Source organism: Triticum urartu, chromosome 2A (genome assembly GCF_056163025.1).
Source record: "Triticum urartu cultivar PI428250 chromosome 2A, HENAU_Tu73, whole genome shotgun sequence".
Taxonomy (NCBI): domain Eukaryota; kingdom Viridiplantae; phylum Streptophyta; class Magnoliopsida; order Poales; family Poaceae; genus Triticum; species Triticum urartu.
Window position 1 is genome coordinate 204,292,141 of NC_141874.1, and position 11,158 is coordinate 204,303,298.

The window sequence follows — 11,158 nt, forward strand, 5'->3', positions numbered from 1 at the left end:
CATGTAGGTGAATTATGTCATGCGATCCTGTTTAGTTATTCATCATATCTTTGAATTATGTTATGCTATGCTATCCAGTTTAGAGAGACATCTGCTACCTCTTGAGCTTGCGTTGGATTTCCCCGAAGAGGAAAGGATGATGCAGCAGAGTAGCGTAAGTATTTCCCTCAGTTTTTGAGAACCAAGGTATCAATCCAGTAGGAGGCCACGCTCAAGTCCCTCGTACCTGCACAAAACAATAGCTACTCGCAACCAACGCGATTAGGGGTTGTCAATCCTTTCACGGTCACTTACGAGAGTGAGATCTGATAGATATAATATTTTTGGTATAGAGATGAAAAGTGAAAAGTAAAAGGCAAAGTAAAAAAGGAAAACAAGATTAAAGTGATGGAGATTGATATGATGAGAATAGACCCGGGGGCCATAGGTTTCACTAGTGGCTTCTCTCAAGAGCATAAGTATTCTACGGTGGGTGAACAAATTACTGTTGAGCAATTGACAGAATTGAGCATAGTTATGAGAATATCTAGGCATGATCATGTATATAGGCATCACGTCCGTGACAAGTAGACCGAAACGATTCTGCATCTACTACTATTACTCCACTCATCGACCGCTATCCAGCATGCATCTAGAGTATTAAGTTAAAAATAGAGTAACGCCTTAAGCAAGATGACATGATGTAGAGAGATAAATTCATGCAATATGAAATAAACCCCATCTTATTATCCTCGATGGCAACAATGCAATATGTGCCTTGCTGCCCCTTCTGTCACTGGGAAAGGACACCGCAAGATCGAACCCAAAGCTAAGCACTTCTCCCATGGCAAGAACTACCAATCTAGTTGGCCAAACCAAACGGATAATTTGAAGAGACTTGGAAAGATAACTAATCATACATAAAAGAATTCAGAGAAGATTCAAATATTATTCATAGATAGACTTGATCATAAACCCACAATTCATCGGTCTCAACAAACACACCGCAAAAAGAAGATTACATCGAATAGATCTCCATAAGAGAGGGGGAGAACTTTGTATTGAGATCCAAAAAGAGAGAAGAAGCCATCTAGCTACTAACTATGGACCCGAAGGTCTGAGGTAAACTACTCACACTTCATCGGAGAGGCTATGATGATGTAGAAGCCCTCTGTGATGATGGCCCTCTCCGGTGGAGCTCCGGAACAGGCCCCAAGATGGGATCTCGTGGATACAGAAAGTTGCGGCAGTGGAATTAGGTTTTTGGCTCCTGTTCTGATCGTTTGGGGGTATGTAGGTATATATAGGAGGAAGGAGTACGTCGGTGGAGCACCGAGGGGCCCACGAGGCAGGGGGCGCGCTCTAGGGGGGCACCCTCGTGACCGCCTCTCTGATGCCTTGGCGTAAGGTCCAAATCTCCTGGATCACGTTCGGTGAGAAAATCACGTTCTCGAAGGTTTCATTCCGTTTGGACTCCGTTTGATATTCCGTTACTTCGAAACACTGAAATAGGCAAAAAAACAGCAATTCTAGGTTGGGCCTCCGGTTAATAGGTTAGTCCCAAAAATAATATAAAAGTGGAAAATAAAGCCCAATATAGTCCAAAATAGTAGATAATATAGCATGGAGCAATCAAAAATTATAGATACGTTGGAGACGTATCAGGCATCCCCAAGCTTAATTCCTGCTCGTCCTCGAGTAGGTAAATGATAAAAAGAGAATTTTTGATGTGGAGTGCTACTTGGCATAGTTTCAATGCAAATCTTCTTAATTGTGACATGAATATTCAGATTCGAGAGATTCAAGACAAAAGTTTATATTGACATAAAAATAATAATACTTCAAGCATACTAACAAAGCAATTATGTCTTCTCAAAATAACATGGCCAAAGAAAGTTATCCCTACAAAATCATATAGTCTGGCTATGCTCTATCTTCACCACACAAAGTATTTAAATCATGCACAACCCCGATGACAAGCCAAGCAATTGTTTCATACTCTAACTTTTTCAAAACTTTTTCAATCTTCACGCAATACATGAGCGTGAGCCATGGATATAGCACTATAGGTGGGATAGAATGGTGGTTGTGGAGAAGACAAAAAGGAGAAGATAGTCTCACATCAACTAGGCGTATCAACGGGCTATGGAGATGCCCATCAATAGATATCAATGTGAGTGAGTAGGGATTGCCATGCAACGGATGCACTAGAGCTATAAGTATATGAAAGCTCAAAAAGAAACTAAGTGGGTGTGCATCCAACTTGCTTTCTCACGATGATCTAGGGCATTTTGAGGAAGCCCATCATTGGAATATACAAGCCAAGTTCTATAATGTAAAATTCCCACTAGTATATGAAAGTGATAACATGAGAGACTCTCTACTATGAAGATCATGGTGCTACTTTGAAGCACAAGTGTGGAAAAAGGATAGTAACATTGTCCCTTCTCTCTTTTTCTCTCATTTTTTTATTTGGGCCTTTTCTCTTCTTTTTTTATGGCCTCTTTTCTTTCTCTTTTTTGGCTTCTTTGGCCTCTTTTATTTATTTTTCGTCCGGAGTCTCATCCCAACTTGTGGGGGAATCATAGTCTCCATCATCCTTTCCTCACTGGGACAATGCTCTAATAATGATGATCATCACACTTTTATTTTTCTTACAACTCAACAATTACAACTCGATACTTAGAACAAAATATGACTCTATATGAATGCCTCCGGCGGTGTACCGGGATATGCAATATGACAATGATGGAGTGTGTCATAATAAACGGAACGGTGGAAAGTTGCATGGCAATATATCTCAGAATGGCTATGGAAATGCCATAATAGGTAGGTATGGTGGCTATTTTGAGGAAGGTATATGGTAGGTGTATGATGCTGGCAAAAAGTGCGCGGTATTTAGAGAGGCTAGCAAAGGTGGAAGGGTGAGAGTGCGTATAATCCATGGACTCAACATTAGTCATAAAGAACTCATATACTTATTGCAAAAATCTAGAAGTTATCAAAGCAAAGTATTATGCGCATGCTCCTAGGGGGATAGATTGGTAGGAAAATACCATCGCTCGTCCCCGACCGCCACTCATAAGGAAGACAATCAATAAATAAATCATGCTCCGACTTCATCACATAACGGTTCACCATACGTGCATGCTACGGGAATCACAAACTTTAACACAAGTATTCTTTAAATTCACAACTACTCAACTAGCATGACTCTAATATTATCACCTCCATATCTCAAAACAATTATCAAGTATCAAACTTTTCTTAGTATTCAACACACTCAAAAGAAAGTTTCACAAATCTTGAATACCAAGCATATTATTATTAAGCAAATTACCATGCTATTAAGAGACTCTCAAAATAATTTAAGTGAAGCATGAGAGATTAATAGTTTCTTTAAAACAAATTCACCACCGTGCTCTAAAAGATCTAAGTGAAGCACATAGAGCCAAATTATAACGCTCAAAAGATATAAGTGAAGCACATAGAGCAAAATTATAACGCTCAAAAGATATAAGTGAAGCACATAGAGTATTCTATCAAATTTTAATTCATGTATGGCTCTCTCAAAAGGTGTGTACAGCAAGGATGATTGTGGCATACTAAAACACAAAGACAAAAATAATACAAGATGCTCCAAGCAAAACACATATCATGTTGGTGAATAAAAATATAGCTCCAAGTAAATTACCAATGGAAGTGGACGAAAGAGGGGATGCCTTCCGGGGCATCCCCAAGCTTTGACTTTTTGGTGTCCCTGGATTATCTTGGGGGTGCCATGGGCATCCCCAAGCTTATGCTCTTACCACTCCTTGTTCCATAATCCATCAAAAGAATTCACCCAAAACTTGAAAACTTCACAACACAAAACTTAAAGTAGAAAACTCGTGAGCTCCGTTAGCGAAAGAAAACAAAAAACCACTTCAAAGTACTGTAATGAACTCATTATTTATTTATATTGGTGTTAAAAATACTGTATTCCAACTTCTCGATGGATTATAAACTATTTTACTAACCATAGATTCATCAAAATAAGCAAACAACACACGAAAAACAGAATCTGTCAAAAACAGAACAGTCTGTAGTAATCTGTAGCTAGCGTAAGATCTTGAACCCCAAAAATTCTAAAATAAATTGCTGGACGTGAGTAACTTATATATTAATCATCTGCAAAAATAATTAACTAAATAGCACTCTTCAAATAAAAATGACAGCAGTTCTCGTGAGCGCTAAAGTTTCTGTTTTTTACAGCAAGTTCAACAAGACTTTCCCCCAAGTCTTCCCAACGGTTCTACTTGGTACAAACACTAATTAAACACAAAAAACACAACCAAAACAGAGGCTAAATAATTTATTTATTACTAAACAGGAGCAAAAAGCAAGGAATAAAAATAAAATTGGGTTGCCTCCCAACAAGCGCTATCGTTTAACGCCCCTAGCTAGGCATAAAAGCGAGGATAGATCTAGGTATTGCCATCTTTGGTAGGCAATCCATAAGTGCCTCTCATGATAGTTTAATATGTCAATTTTATTTTATTTCTTGGAAAGTGTTCCATGCCCTTTTTTAATGGAAATTGAAATCTAATATTCCCTTCCTTCATATCAATAATCGCACCAATCGTTCTAAGGAAAGGTCTACCAAGAATAATAGGTCAAGAAGGATTGCAATCTATATCAAGAACAATGAAATCTACGGGCACATAATTCCTATTTGCAACAATAAGAACATCATTAATCCTTCCCATAGGTTTCTTAATAGTACAATCCGCAAGATGCAAGTTTAGAGAGCAATCATCAAAATTGCGGAAATCTAGCAAATCACACAAAGTTTTGGGGATAGTGGAGACACTAGCACCCAAATCACACAAAGCATAAAACTCATGATCTTTAATTTTAATTTTAATAGTTGGTTCCCACTCATCATAGAGTTTTCTAGGGATAGAAACTTTCAACTCAAGTTTTTCTTCATAAGATTGCATCAAGGCATCAACAATATGTTCAGTAAAGGCTTTCTTTTGACTATAAGCATGTGGAGAATTTAGCACGGATTGCAACAAGGAAATACAATCAATTAAAGAGCAACTTTCATAATTAAATTCCTTGAAATCCAATATAGTGGGTTTAGCAACATCTAGATTTTTATTTCTTTCAATCCCACTTTCATCAATTTCATCATAAAGATCTAGATACTCCGAATTTTTAGAACGCCTTCTAGGTAAAGGAAGATCATATTCAGTTTCATCAAGATTCATATTGCAAAACAAAGATTTAATAGGAGACACATCAATAACTTTTAGATCTTCATCTTGATTTTCATAGGAATTCGGTTTAGCGGCCATCTTATTGACTAAGGTGGCTTGCATATCCGAAATTTCAGCAGTCATATTTTCTAGACGAGCAATTTGGGATCTCATACCATCAAATTCTTTAGACATATCATCAAGCTCATTATTCATATAACTCATAAAATTTTTTTGTTCTTTAAGCTCGTTTCTAAAGAAATTATTTTGCTCGAATTGCAAAACCATAAACTTCCTAACATCGTTTTGAATCTCCTCTAACCCTTTAAGGTGAAGGTCACGAAATCTCAGTTGAGCCATCGCGACAAACAAGCAATCCAACACACGAGCAAACAAAAAGGCAAGCGGAAAAGAGAGTGAGGAGAAGGAGAAGGAGATTGGGAAAGAGAGGGCGAATAAAACGGCAAGGGTGAAGTGGGGGAGAGGAAAACGAGAGGCAAATGGCAAATAATGTAATGCGACAGATAGGGATTGTGATGGGTACTTGGTATGTTGACTTTTTGCGTAGACTCCCCGGCAACGGCGCCAGAAATTCTTCTTGCTACCTCTTGAGCTTGCGTTGGATTTCCCCGAAGAGGAAAGGATGATACAGCAGAGTAGCGTAAGTATTTCCCTCAGTTTAATCAAGGTATCAATCCAGTAGGAGGCCACGCTCAAGTCCCTCGTACCTGCATAAAACGATAGCTACTCGCAACCAACGCGATTAGGGGTTGTCAATCCCTTCACGGTCACTTACGAGAGTGAGATCTGATAGATATAATATTTTTGGTATTTTTGGTATAGAGATGCAAAGTGAAAAGTAAAAGGCAAAGTAAAAAAGGAAAACAAGATTAAAGTGATGGAGATTGATATGATGAGAATAGACCCGGGGGCCATAGGTTTCACTAGTGGCTTCTCTCAAGAGCATAAGTATTCTATGGTGGGTGAACAAATTACTGTTGAGCAATTGACAGAATTGAGCATAGTTATGAGAATATCTAGGCATGATCATGTATATAGGCATCGCGTCCGTGACAAGTAGACCGAAACGATTCTGCATCTACTACTATTACTCCAGTCATCGACCGCTATCCAGCATGCATCTAGAGTATTAAGTTAAAAACAGAATAACGCCTTAAGCAAGATGACATGATGTAGAGAGATAAATTCATGCAATATGAAATAAACCCCATCTTGTTATCCTCGATGGCAACGATGCAATACGTGCCTTGCTGCCCCTTCTGTCACTGGTAAAGGACACCGCAAGATCGAACCCAAAGTTAAGCACTTCTCCCATGGCAAGAACTACTAATCTAGTTGGCCAAACCAAACGGATAATTCGAAGAGACTTGCAAAGATAACCAATCATACATAAAAGAATTTAGAAAAGATTCAAATATTATTCATAGATAGACTTGATCATAAACCCACAATTCATCGGTCTCAACAAACACGCCGCAAAAAGAAGATTACATCGAATAGATCTCCACAAGAGAGGGGGAGAACTTTGTATTGAGATCCAAAAAGAGAGAAGAAGCCATCTAGCTACTAACTATGGACCCGAAGATCTGAGGTAAACTACTCACACTTCATCGGAGAGGCTATGATGATGTAGAAGCCCTCCGTGATGACGACCCTCTCCGGCGGAGCTCCGGAACAGGCCCCAAGATGGGATCTCATGGATACAGAAAGTTGCGGCGGTGGAATTAGGTTTTTGGCTCCTGTTCTGATCGTTTGGGGGTACATAGGTATATATAGGAGGAAGGAGTATGTCGGTGGAGCACCGAGGGGCCCACGAGGCAGGGGGCGCGCCCTAGGGGGGCGCCCCCCACCCTCGTGACCGCCTCTCTGATGCCTTGGCGTAGGGTCCAAGTCTCTTGGATCACGTTCGGAGTGAAAATCACGTTCCCGAAGGTTTCATTCCGTTTGGACTCCGTTTGATATTCCGTTTCTTCGAAACACTGAAATAGGCAAAAAACAGCTATTCTAGGCTGGGCCTCCGGTTAATAGGTTAGTCCCAAAAATAATATAAAAGTGGAAAATGAAGCCCAATATAGTCCAAAACAGTAGATAATATAGCATGGAGCAATCAAAAATTATAGATACGTTGGAGACGTATCAACATCATATATGTGAAATTATGTCATGCTATCCGTTTTTGTTAAACAATATACATGTCAACTATTTCATGCCCTCTTTTTCCACACTATCTATTGCATCTGTCTCTCATACAACAATGTCTGTACATTCAACTATGTTTCCTGTTTATCAGCCATTTGAATTGGAGCGGGTGATGCCAGTATCTAGCGGACTAAAAACACGGTCTTCAAATAAAACTGTGCTACCTCTTGGTGAAGATAGCACCCCGGTTGTACATGCACAAGAACCAGCCCTACCACACATAACCCAAACTCTCGCAGATTGTACCCCTACTACGATGGACAGAGAACCAGCTTCACCCAATCTAACCCCAACCCCAGCCGATAGTAACCCAGTTCCTGTTGACACAGCACCATCTCCACCACAGAGCTCCCAAACAAGAGCAGTTAGTAAGGCAGCTCCAGTGCCCAATGGGCCAGTACTATCCCGGCGAACCCCAACTCCACCAGTTAGTAAGCCTATTCCTGTGGAGGAAGCACAACTAGCTAGTAGTAGTTTAACATCTATCGCATTTGATGTTGTTAAATCGTATGTGCGTATCTTCCCATCTTGGAAATATTATACTGAAGATGAAGGAAAATGCCAGTTGTAGGTGTTTGTCCAGGAGTTATGTGTAAGTAACGTTATTCATGGCAATTACTTTGCTTCGTCCATCCTACCTCCATGATGGTTATAATACAGCAAATTTTCCCATTTTTATCTATAGAGACGGACCGATTTTGAAACTCAGGATGAGGCAACATGTGCTAATACCTCTGCTATCTTCAAGAATGCTTGGTGGCAGTATCGGAATTACCTGAAGAAAACGTACTTCACCGGCAAAGAAACTCATCAAATTCCCTTACGTTCTCCTGAGACACATTTACTGGACGATGACTGGGAATGCCTTGTTCTTTACTGGTCCCGAACCAAGAATGTGGTAAGGTCTATGAGCTCATTTTCTATTTTTAAGTATTATATTCTTGCATCTTATTGTACTCTGTTCATGTAGAACAAGTGCCTAAACCTGAAGAACAACTGTTCTAATTTAAGATTCCATTGCTACCATAGGACTTAGATATATGTTTGTTTGATGCTTTTATTATGTACTAGTACTTGGCAATAGAAGACTTGGTAGTTTAATCCTGTCCACCTTACTAATGAACTGGCTCACCGAAATGAGTTTCATATACTAGTACATGCTAAACTTGTTATGTGTCTGCTTGTTTCTTCTTTTAGAATGTTGACAGAATATTGGGGAAGAGTGCCTTATTAAGGAACGGTAAAGGAAGTAATGCAGATAAGGTTCAGGATAGTGACACATCCTGTCTTGGTTTAGTGTTGGAGTTACTGGCCACTACCGCTTGCACAAGCTATTCAAACACATTGTCTGAATCAGTTCGGTTTCTTGAGTCTCAACTACAAGCTGAAAGACATCGATCAGCTGTGATGCGACAAGAAGCGGAAGGACCGCGGAAGTCCCTGGAGCATTCAGATGCATACTTTCTGGTGCAACAGCAAGCGTTGGAGGATTTTAGCGCCAAACAGGACAAAGCTAATCAGCTTGCTAAGCTTATTGCCAGCATGGTGGATACCCAGGATAACGTTTCTTGAGCTCTTCTGAAGTTGTTTCAGTTATGCTCTTGTTTTGCTATCGCGTTTATTTGCACTGGTGGCCAATTTTGACGGCCAATGTATATGATATGCTGCTTTGTTCCCTATATTTGCACTGCTAGCGAACTTTGATGCCCAGTGGATGTAATATGTGTAATAGCCGTGATAGCCTAGCGTTAGTTGCTTGCTTATTTATTTCCTTGTTGTCTTGTTTATTTGTTTGCTTGTAGTCATTGTAGTTTTTTTTCCGCGGTTAACTAGTGGCTGCAATAACCTATTTTTTAAAACTAGGCCACAATAACCATGGGCTAATATTTACTGTAGTGACACTGGGTCTCCTACGGGCCGTAGAAACAGTGGGCCTTCTACGGGCCGTAGAAATAGTAGGCCTTCTACGGGCCGTAGAAACAATGGGCCTTCTACGGGCCGTATCATCAATGGGCCTTATATGGGCCCTATGATCGATTGGCCAAACATGGGCCAATAACAGGCCGCATTATGGCCGGAAATGGGCTAGAGTTGGAATCGTCCGTTCATGGGCTGACCGTAATGGGCCATCGTTAATAGGCCGTATTTGATGACGCTATGAAAGCGACCCAACGTATTAACGGACGACAAATGGGCCGACTGTAACCACGAGCTGAATTTGGCCCACAAGCAGAAAATGACAGTAACGGGCCGTAAGTAAACGAATGCTGGAAATGAGCCCAAGAATAAATGGGATCTGAGAAGGCCAAAAGATAACATGGGCTGGAAACGGCCCAACGGAATAACGAGCCGTTAATGGGTATAAAGTGATACACTGTTCATTACGGGCCAGTTTCACCACGGGCCGTTAATGGGTGTAAAGTGATACACTGTTCATTACGGGCCAGTTTCACCACGGGCCGTTAATAGGCCAAGAGTTACATAGGGCCTCATATGGGCCGAAAGACGTCATGGGCCATACATGGGCTAGAAGTGAAAACGGGCTGGAATCATATTGGATGGCCCAGATGACGCTACTGGGCCTAATTCGGATAGGGCGTAACAGGCCTTGGGTTAGCGGGCTGTAAATGGGCTATATGCAAACAGGCCGTTAACAGGCTTTCCATGGGCCGGCCCACCACCTTTTGACCAAGTCAAACGGGCCAACCTTTTCACAGGAATGAGCCTCTGTTGGGCCGTGCCACATGTTGACGTATCATAGGCGCCTATCTGACCCACTGACGAGCTGACACATGTTTCGTCCGGCCAATAAGAATTTTACACATGGAAATTTCCCATTGGTCGGGGCTGTTAACGAGTTATCGGATCCAAAATCCGACCCGATATCTTAACGGTGTTCCGTTACGGTGGATGCCACGTGTCGGTCACCCTTGACGAAAGCACTTCTGTGACGCGTGATTTATCGTCATGGAAGTGGACACTTCCGTGATGATAATTTTGGTAATGTCATGGAACACTTCTACGACACCACAGGTATGATTATCTTGATTCTGTAATAAATTTGTCATGGATGTACATGCATGACAAAAAACGCGACCTACTGTGACAAACACGTATCATCACGAAAGTGTATTTTTTGTAGTGATGGCCTCGGAACACTGAGACCAAAAGGTTGAACGTGAATCATATAGTAGATATGATCAACATAGTGATGTTCACCATTGAAAACTACTCCATCTCACGTGATGATCGGACATGGTTTAGTTGATATGGATCACGTGATCATTTAGATGACTAGAGGGATGTATATCTAAGTGGGAGTTCTTAATTAATATGATTAATTGAACTTTAATTTATCATGAACTTAGTCCTGATAGTATTTGCAAATTATGTTGTAGATCAATAGCTCACGTTATAGCTCCCCGTTTATTTTTGATATGTTCCTAGAGAAAAATAAGTTGAAAGATAATAGTAGCAATGATGCGGAGTGGATCCGTGATCTGACGATTATCCTCATTGCTGCACAGAAGAATTATGTCCATGATGCACCGCTAGGTCACGAACCTTTTGTAGGAGCAAATGCAGACATTATGAATGTTTGACAAAGCTCGGTATGATGACTACTTAATAGTTTAGTGCACCATACTTTATGGCTTAGAATCGGGACTTCAAAATTGTGTTTGAATGCCACAGAGCATATAAGATGTTCTAAGAGT